Source organism: Sciurus vulgaris (assembly GCF_902686455.1).
Source record: "Sciurus vulgaris genome assembly, chromosome: 7".
Lineage (NCBI taxonomy): Eukaryota > Metazoa > Chordata > Mammalia > Rodentia > Sciuridae > Sciurus > Sciurus vulgaris.
This window is the reverse complement of record NC_136467.1, coordinates 130,141,385-130,151,922: the sequence shown is the minus strand read 5'-3', so window position 1 is coordinate 130,151,922 and position 10,538 is coordinate 130,141,385. Positions and strand designations below refer to the sequence as shown.

Below are 10,538 nucleotides of genomic sequence, written 5' to 3'. Positions count from 1 at the left end.
TCAACTTTGTACATCACAGGTAAATGTGATATATTGTACTTTTCATTGTATTTTCTATTACCTCTGAGTGAGACTTTGAAGTTAAATTCCAAGACAAGGAGGCCCTAGTATAAGTACCCAGTAAGTGAGCAAGTTTAGAGAAACAAGGAGAAATCATGTCTTTCTTTATATAAGCAATACAAGTTCAAGTTCTATTCAAGGTCACTAGGCATTGCCTAACAAACCTAATAGGTACCTAATAACCACTTGTGGAATTAATGGGCATCTGCTTTCTGAAGGTATGAAATTCCTGATGCAGTAAAGGTTTAGTGACAAGTGGACTAGATTCCAGATCAATAATCATAATTCCAATCCTGGCTCTGCCAAAACTCGGTACCTACATAATGACAATATAAGATATACATTACAGGGTTGTTGTGGTGATTAACAAACTATGAAAATGTTTAAAGTGGAATAGGGTACTTTATTGTGGTAATTCTTGTTTTTATATTTTTTTCTATATTGGTGAAAAATATGCATTTCTTACAGTTATAGAATTTTCTTGGGTGGTTTCATGTATTTCTCATTTTTTATCACATTTCCAACATCATAAAAGACTTTGTCTAATGGCAAATTTAGACAAAGTTTAAATAATTTATCTATACACCTTATTGAGAAGATTTTCATCAGCCTTCCAAAATATTTGTTTTCTAGAAATAACTCTAGAATTATCTATAAATGAATGTTTTCATATTTAGATCAGTTATTTAAAAGAATCATAGAGTAGAATGAATCTGACATAATTTTCCTGTGTATATATATGAATACAACACAGTGAATCTCACCTTTGTGTAAATCCACAAGAATGGGGTCCTAATTAGAATAAGATATATTTTCCATGCTCCATTTCAAAATGGATTCTGCTGTCATATGAAACTAAAAAGAACCAATAAAAAGAGAATCATAGAAAGAGCCTGGGATAACAGTTAATAATAGGCATGAATGAAAATAAAAAGCGAAAGTGCTAGAAAAAATTTTCCTGTAGTTGAGAGTTCTGGGTAAATGAGCCCGGTGGTTATGAACTTGATCCAAGCTATGAACAAAAAAGGAAGGTGTTTCTTCATAACTAATTGAATTTAGGAAGAATTCAATTTGGTAAAGCAGGAAGATGAAATGGAAGTTAAAATAAATGAGGTAAAAATCCCTTTGATGATCAAAGAAATTAAGACATGAGCCATATTTGAAGTGGCACTCAGTGCCTCTCTTCACTTTTCAGTAAATCTACATTATTTTTCCCCTACACAGGCATGTTTCCTCTATTCTGCAATCCACACAGCATAAAATGACCATAGCTCATTTCTGAGTTTTCATTCCTCCTCTGCCCAAGAACTAACCTCACTTTACCTGGTCATTCCTTGTCTCCCCCAGTGTCTCCTCAGTGAAAAAGAAGACTTTTATAGAAGGAAAGAGAAGACTACAGGGACAGTTTTTTCTTAGAAATTTCCATTTTGAGGCAGGCACTCTACCAACTGAGCCACATCCCCAGCCCATTTTAAGCAGAAGTGAAGTATTCACACAATAGAAGTAGATACTGTCAAGGTAGAAAAGAATGCTTCAACTTGTATGCAAAACTATGTGTTTGCATTTTGGATTCCAGAGAACACAGGGATATCTGTCAACTGTAATTGAGTGAATCAATGCCCTGACATCAGCACCAATTTTGTCAAAACAGGCACTGGTAAAATAGTAACAAAGTGTGGCAGGATCAAATTAGGAAATGAAAGGAGAATTCCATTTACCAGGGGAATGGGAATGAGAGCTTATGCAAGAACTTTCTCAGGACTCTTAAGTAGAAATTATGGAAGTGTTAAAAGCAGAGATTTCTGTTGTGTCAATGTGACATGCAGCAATGAAGATCATGAGAAGAAACCTTCCAGAAAAGACTGTTGATATTTTAATTGTTTTCTGCTTTCTATAAAGATCAGAGCTTGCCATTCCCTTCACCATGCCCCTTGTTATTCTGTAAGGAACTTCTGTCCCCTACAGTCTCCACAGCTGTTAGAGAACATTTATTCAACTAACATTTTTGAATATCCACTTTGTGGTAGAATCTGGGCCACGTGATGTTGTACAACCCTAACCTGTGCTTCCTGAAACAGTATCCATAATGCAGACCTGATTTAAGAGTGATCATGAACAGGAAGTTGTTGATTTATCTGGTATCATAAGTATGCAGCTTATGAAAATCTGCTTTAATTATTTCTTGGAATTCCCAAGAAATTCTCACATGAGCTCTGAGTTCTCTGGAGTCCAAAGCATAATTGCCTTTCTCAGCTTTGCATATGTGTGTAGAATACTTCTCTCTTCCATTCTGTTTTAGGCTTTATTATTCAGCTAATGAAAAAGTGATCTAACAGAGGCACCCCCTTCCTCTGCCATTTCTTCTAGTTTTTACCACCAGACTCTTCTTCATCCCTTTGGTTTGGACACAAATCAATGGGTCTGGGTATAATCACATAGGATTTTGTTTTGCATCCTCTCACATACAATTTAGTTCACCCAAAAATATTATTCTGACTTTAGGGAAATAAAAATCATTGTTTATAAAGCTGAGTTTCCCTACATAAAGACAAATAAGAGATTTAGTTCACGTGTTTTCCAAAATCCTACAAGCAAAAAGGAGTCATGAAAACAAAATAACAATTAGGTAATATATGGCCTAATGAAAAAGTCATTATAAAACAATGTACATTGAGGGGACATATTTCCATCTAACAATATCAAGAAAACCTTCCTGAGTTGTTAATAAGTATGTTTATTCATTTCCTTATTCAACAAATACATATTGAGTACCGGTGGAGGGCCAGACACTATTCTACACATGTAGTAGTTGTTTTTTTTTTTTTTTGATTAATTGTATACAAATGGGTTACAACTTTTATTTCTCTGTTTGTACATAGAGTCACACTATTTGAGTGATCATACATGTACATAGGGTAATAATGTTTGTCTCATTCTGTTACTCTTCCGTCCCCCACCCTCTTCTCACCCCTCTTTTTTCCTGTATACAACACATCCTACCTCCATTCTTGCCTCCCTCCCACCCCCCGCACCCCCGTAATGTATCATCATCCACTTATCAGAGAAAACATTCGGCCTTTGGTTTGAGAGGACTGGCTGACCTCATTTAGCATGATATTCTCCAACTGCATCCATTTATCTGAAAATGCCATCATTTTATTCTTCTTTATGGCTGAATAATATTCCATTGTGTAGTTATACCACAGTTTCTTTATCCAATTTTCAACTGAAGGGCATCTAGGTTGGTTCCACAAACTATTTTGAATTGAGCTTCTATAAACCTTGATATGACTGCGTCACTGTAGTATGCTGATTTTAAGTCCTTTGGGCATAAACCAAGGAGTGGGATAGCAAAGTCAAATGGTGGTTCCATTCCAAGTTTTCTAAGGAATCTCCACACTGCTTTCCAGAGTGGCTGCACTAATTTGCAACCCCACCAGCAATGTATCAGTGTACCTTTTTCCCCACATCCTCGCCAACATCTATTGTTGCTTGTATTCTTGTGAGATGGAATCTTTGTTGCTTGTATTCTTGTGAGATGGAATCTTAGGGTAGTTTTGATTTGCATTTCTCTTATTACTAAAGATGTTGAACAGTTTTCAAATATCTGTTGATTGCTTCAGATCTTCTTCTGTGAAGTATCTTCTCTTTCCTTAGCCCATTTGTTGATTGGGTTATTTGTATTCTTGGTGTAAAGTTTTTTGAGTTCTTTCTAGATTCTGGAGATTAGTGCTCTATCTGAGGTGTGTGTGGCAAAGATTTTCTCCCATTCTGTAGGCTCTCTCTTCACATTGTTGATTGTTTCCTTTGCTGATAAAAAAGCTTTTTCGTTTGAATCTATCCCAATTATTGATCCGTGTTTTGATTTCTTGTGCTTTGGGAGTCATGTTAAGAAAGTCTGGTCATAAGGCAACATGATGAATATTTGGACCTACTTTGTCTTCTATTAGGTGCAGGGTCTCTGGTCTAATTTCAAGGTCCTTGATCCATTTTGAGTTGAGTTTTGTGCAGGGTGAGAGATAAGGGTATAGTTTCATTCTGTTGCATATGGATTTCCAGTTTTGCCAGCACCTTTTGTTGAAGAGGCTATCTTTTCTCCATTGTATATTTTTGGCACCTTTGTCTAGTATGAGAAAACTGTATTTATGTGGGTTTATCTCTGTGTCCTCTAATATGTACCATTGATAGACCTGTCTATTTTGGTTCCAATACCATGCCAGTTTTGTTACTATTGTTCTGTAGTATAGTTGAAGGTCTGGTATTGTAATACCCCTTGCTTTTCTCCCCTGCTAAGGATTGCTTTAGCTATTCTGGATCTCTCATTCTTCCAAATGAATTTCATGATTGCTTGCTCTATTTCTATGAAGAATATCATTGGGATTTTAATTGGAATTGCATTGAATTTATATAGCACTTTGGTAGTATGGTCATTTTGACAATATTAATTCTGCCTATCCAAGATGGGAGATCTTTCCATCTTCTAAGGTTTTCTTTAATTTCTTTAGCGTTTTGTAGTTCTCATTGCAGAGGTCTTTCACTCCTTTTGTTAGGTTAATTTCCAAGTATTTTATTTAATTTTTTTAGGCTACTGTGAATGGGGTAGTTTTTCTAATTTCTCTTTCAGAGGATTCATAACTTATAAATAAAAATGCATTAGATTTATGCACATTGATTTTATATCCTGCTACTTTACTGAATTCATCTATGAGTCCTAGAAGTTTTCTGGTGGAATTTTTTGGCTCCTCTAAATATAGAATCATATCATTGGCAAATAGGGATAGCTTGAGTTCTTTTCCTTTTGTATCCCCTAAATTTCTTTAGTCTATCTAATTGCTCTGCTAGAGTTTCAAAGATGATGTTGAATAGAAGTGATGAGGCCCCGGCTGCGCCCTGCGCCGGGGGCGGAGCCGGGGGCGGTCCGCCGGCAGGCGGAGGCTGGGGCCGAGGCCGCGAGTGCCTGTGCGCGGGTGGCGACAGCAGCAGCGGCCCTGCAGGCTCTGTGCGTGGGTCCGCCGAGGCTTGGGGTCCGCCCCTGGGTTGCGGTGCGAGCGGGGCTGGCTGCTCTCCTCCCCCGCCTGCCGCCTCCGCTGTGATTGGGTGGAAGATGGCGCTGGGCGGATGGAAATCCTAATGACAGTCTCCAAATTCGCTTCCATCTGTACCATGGGCGCCAATGCCTCGGCATTAGAGAAAGAGATTGGTCCAGAACAGTTTCCAGTTAATGAGCACTATTTTGGATTAGTCAATTTTGGGAATACCTGCTACTGCAGTTCAGTTCTTCAAGCACTTTATTTTTGTCCTCCGGGAAAAAGTTCTAGCATACAAGAGTCAGCCTAGGAAGAAGGAGAACCTTCTTACGTTCTTAGCAGAGCTCTTCCATAGCATAGCCACTCAGAAGAAAAAGGTTGGAGTAATTCCTCCGAAGAACTTCATAACAAGATTACGGAAAGAAAATGAACTTTTTGACAACTACATGCAGCAAGATGCCCATGAATTCTTAAATTACCTACTAAATACAATTGCTGACATTTTACAAGAGAGAAAGCAGGAAAAACAAAATGGTCATTTACCTAATGGAAATATTGATAATGAAAATAATAACAGCACACCAGACCCAACGTGGGTACATGAGATTTTTCAGGGAACATTAACTAATGAAACCAGATGTCTTACTTGTGAAACTATAAGCAGCAAAGATGAAGATTTTTTAGACCTTTCTGTTGACGTGGAACAAAACACATCAATTACTCACTGTTTAAGGGGCTTTAGCAACACAGAAACTGTGTGCAGTGAATACAAATATTACTGTGAAGAGTGTCGTAGCAAGCAGGAAGCACATAAACGGATGAAAGTTAAAAAACTGCCTATGATTCTAGCTCTGCACCTGAAGAGATTTAAATATATGGATCAACTTCATCGATACACAAAACTTTCTTACCAGGTAGTTTTTCCTTTAGAACTCCGTCTGTTTAACGCTTCAGGTGATGCGACCAATCCTGACAGAATGTACGACCTAGTTGCTGTTGTGGTTCACTGTGGAAGTGGTCCCAATCGAGGCCATTATATTGCAATAGTTAAGAGTCATGACTTTTGGTTGTTGTTTGATGACGACATTGTAGAAAAAATAGATGCACAAGCTATTGAAGAATTCTACGGGTTGACATCAGATATCTCAAAGAACTCTGAGTCTGGTTACATCCTTTTCTATCAGCCTCGGGACTGAGGGGAAACCGTGATGAAGAGATATTTTCTGCCTCATTTCTTCTCTGGTTATTTTGGAAAGGATCAAGCACTGATTTTTCAAGAAAAGAGAAATGCAGGAAGCTCAGGGGGCAGTAGCACACTTTGCACACAATAAAGCAAAGACAAGCCCTTCCTATCATGGTAGTTGATTTCTTTGCTCAGGTATCATGCTGTCTGTGCAGTTCCATACAACAAGGAAACGAAATCAGAGATACCAGCTCCTCTTGTAAAACAGCCTTCCAGTTGTTGATATGCATTTTCTCTTTATTAATTGCACCAATAATGATTTGAATTCTTTGGGAGTGCGGTAGAAAGAATTGGAATCTGTGCTAGGTTGTATTGATGATTTAAGGAGAGGATTCTCAACACACTGCACACATGCCTGTGTTTGGTATGGTTAGAAGCATATTCCATGGTCTTTTGAAGCATACACCAGAAATACTTTTGGGCCCAACACTTTCAGTTGCCTTCCTGATATAAAAAAACTAACAGATACTAGAATCCAGTGTCAGGAAGACAAATATGTTTTGCTTCTCTGAAGAAGCTTATAATAATATACAGTATATGTATATGTAGGGAACAATTGGTCAAAAGTGGCTTTTTGTTTCCCCAAGGGGAAAGACTGGCTTTGTAATTATAATTTTTTCCTTATTTATTTTACTTAAAACTGGTAGAGTCTAAGTATTGTATGAAGTGCCCATGATTCTGTCAGTAAATTTTAGCATATTTTTATTAGTTGTGTCAGCTTAAGTAGTCCTTTAGTTGGTTTCTATTTTTAAAGTGAATTTTAAATTTTATCTGAAATCACTAAGATATCTTGAGAAAAATTGCAATTAGAGAAGGTAAATATTCTTTTTCAGGAGGAACTGATATCTCTGGCTAAATATTTATTCTTTTATCATAGTTTATAAGTCAGTTATTTTATTCTGCATTAATTTCACTAAAATAAAAACTTAAAAATTCCCTGTAGTTCTTGGAATGAAAAAAGTAATTCTGGTGCAGTGGTGATATACCAGTCTTTAGAATTCTTGAATATTTTAATGTTCCAAGTTGAGCCACACTTGGGAAAAATTCATGTCATTGCAGTTATCAAATGTCTTTTCTTTTACCTTGGAAAGAAGTAATATATTCTTTGTAACTCTAGAAACCTGGATAGTAGCTAAAATCCTTTTCAAGATTACATTTTGAAGAAATAGACCAGTAATCCAAAAACAAGCCCCCCCATCAACCTTATAAATCTGAGTGTTCAGAAATTAAAATTTGTTCATTGAGGGTTTTAAGACGTAATAAATATAATGTAAAATGTATGTAAACCATTGCAGTTGGCATTTTCCCATGCATCAGTAAGTTGTCTGACAGTGGTTGAATGTAACTTGCAGGAAACAATGAAAATTATATTCAAAATAATCAGGCATTCAATTTTTTTATTGAGCTCTTTTCAGGCATAAATTTTTTTAAATTCTCTAAATTTTCTAAAGTTATTTTACTAAAACTGTTGACTATGGGAAAAAAAAAAAGAAGTGGTGAAAAAGGGCATTCCTATCTTGTTCCAGTTTTTTGAGGAAACACTTTCAGTTTTCCTCCATTAAGAATGATGTTGGCCATGGGCTTAGCATAGATAGCCTTTACAATGTTGAAGAATGTTCCTACTCTTCCTATATTTTCTGGTGTTTTGAGCATGAAGGGGTGTTGTATTTTATCAAATGCTTTCTCTGCATCTCTTGAAATAATCATGTAATTCTTAACTTTAAGTCTGTTGATGTGGTGAATTATATTTATTGATTTCTGGATGTTAAATTAACCTTGCATCACCGGATGAACCCCACTTGATTTGGTGCACTATCTTTTTAATGTTTCTGCATGCGATTTGCTGAAATTTTATTAATGATTTTTGCATCTATGTTCATTAGAGATATTGGTCTAAACTTTTCTTTCCTCAATGTGTCTTTGTCTGGTTTTTGTATCAGGGTGATATTAACTACATAGAATGAGTTTGAGTTTGGAAGTGTTCCCTCCTCCTCTATTTCATGGACTACTTTGAGGAGTATTGTTGGAATGAGCTCTTTTTTGAAGGTCTTGTAGAACTCAGTTGAGAATCTATCTGCTCCGGGATTTTTCTTTGTTGTTAGGCTTTTGATGACTTTCTATTTCATTGCTTGAAATTGATCTATTTAAAATGTGTATGTCCTACGGATTCAGTTTGGGTGGATTATATGTCTCTGGAAACCTGTTGATATCTTTAAGATTTTCTATTTTGTGGGAGTACAGATTTTCAAAATAGTATCTAATTATGTTTTGTATTTCAATAGTGTCTGTCATAATATTTCTATTTTTATCATGAATTTTAGTAATTTGAGTTTTCTCTCTTCATTTGTGTGGCTAAGGGTTTATCAATTTTGTTTATTTTTTCAAAGAACCAACTTTTGTCAATTTTTAAAATTATTTCTTTTGTTTCAATTTCATTGATTACAGCTCTGATTTTAGTTTTTTCCTGTCTTCTACTACTTTTGATGTTGATCTGTTCTTCTTTTTCTAGGGTTTTGAGCTGTAATATTAGGTCGTTTATCTGTTGACTTTTCCTTCTTTTATTGAATGTGCTCCATGCAATGAATTTTCCTCATTACTGCTTTCATAGTGTCCCAGAGATTTTGATACGTTGTACCTTTGTTCTCATTTATCTCTAAGAATTTTTTTTTTATTTCCCCTCTGATGTCTTCTGTCATCCATGCATCATTCAATAGCATATTATTTAGTCTCCAGGTGTTGGAGTAGTTTCTGTTTTTTATTTTATCATTGATTTCTAATTTCATTCCATTATGATCTGATAGAATGAAAGCTACTATCTCTGTTTTTTTTATATTTGCTAAGAGTAGCTTTGTGGCATAACATGTGGTTTATTTTAGAGAAGGATCCATGTGCTGCTGAGAAGAAAGTGTATTCACTCATTGATGGCTGGAATATTCTGTTGTCTAAATTATCAATTGTATTATTCAGTTCTATGATTTCTTTCTTCAATTTTTGTTAGGAAGATTTGTCCAATGGTGAGAGAGGTGTGTTAAAACCACCTACTATTATTGTGTTGTGGTCTATTTGGTTCCTGGAATTAAGAAAAATTTGTTTGATGTACATGGATGCGCCATTGTTAGGGGCAAAAATATTTATGATTGTCATGTCTTGCTGATTTATGCTTCTTTAAGCCGTATGAAAGGTCCTTCTTTATCCCTTCTAATTAATTTTGGCTTGAAGTCCACTTTATCTGATATGAGGATGGATACCCTCGTTTTTTTACTGAGTCCATGTGCGTGGTATGTTTTTTCCCATCCTTTAGTCTGTGATTATCTTTTTCTGAGATGAGTCTCTTGAAGACAGCATATTGTTAGGTCTTTCTTTTTAATTCAATCTACCAGTCTATGTCTTTTGATTGATGAGTTCAGACCATTAATATTCAGGGTTATTATTGAGATATGGTTCCCAGTCATTTTGGCTTATTTTTGGTTTTTAACTTGACCTGGTTTCTCTTTTATTTGGCTATCCCTTTAGGGTAGTTCCTCCCTTTGCTGACTTACATTGTTGCTTTTCATTTCTTCCTCATGGAATATTTTGATGAGAATGTTCTATAATGCTGGCTTTCTATTTGTAAATTCTTTTAACTTTTGTTTATCTTGATTTTATTTCATCTTCAAGTCTGAAGGTAAGTTTTGCTGGGTATAAGATTCTTGGTTGGCATCCATTTTCTTTCAGGGCTTGAAATATGTTGTTCCAGGCCCTTCTAGCTTTTAGGGTCTGGGATGAGAAATCTGCTGATATCCGTATTGGTTTCCCCTGAATGTAATCTGATTCTTTTCTTTTGCAGCATTTAAATTTTCTTTATTTTGTATGTTAGGTATTTCATTTTAATATGACTTTGTGTGGACCTGTTGTAATTTCATACATTTGGTGTCCTGTTAACCTCTTATATTTGATTTTCCATTTCATTCTTCAGATTTGGGAAATTTTATGATATTATTTCATTGAATAAATTATTCATTCCTTTAGTTTGTATCTCTGTGCCTTCCTCAATCCCAATACTTAAATTTGGTCTTTTCATGATATCTCATAATTCTTGTAGGTCCTATTATGATTTCTTACAATCTTCTCTGTTTCATGAACTTTGTTTTCAAGATTAAATATTTTGTCTTCAATCTCTGAGGTTCTGTCTTCCAAGCGATCTAGCCTATTGGTTAAAGCCATCTAGG

At 35.7% G+C, this 10,538-nt stretch overlaps 1 pseudogene across 1 annotated transcript; it reads left to right on the top strand.

Moving 5' to 3' along the window:
• Positions 1 to 5,135: 5,135 nt before the first annotated feature.
• LOC306666327 (ubiquitin carboxyl-terminal hydrolase 12-like) lies at positions 5,136 to 7,387 on the top strand (annotated as a pseudogene). The gene has a single exon. The product of its transcript is annotated as a ubiquitin carboxyl-terminal hydrolase 12-like (transcript).
• Positions 7,388 to 10,538: the final 3,151 nt, after the last annotated feature.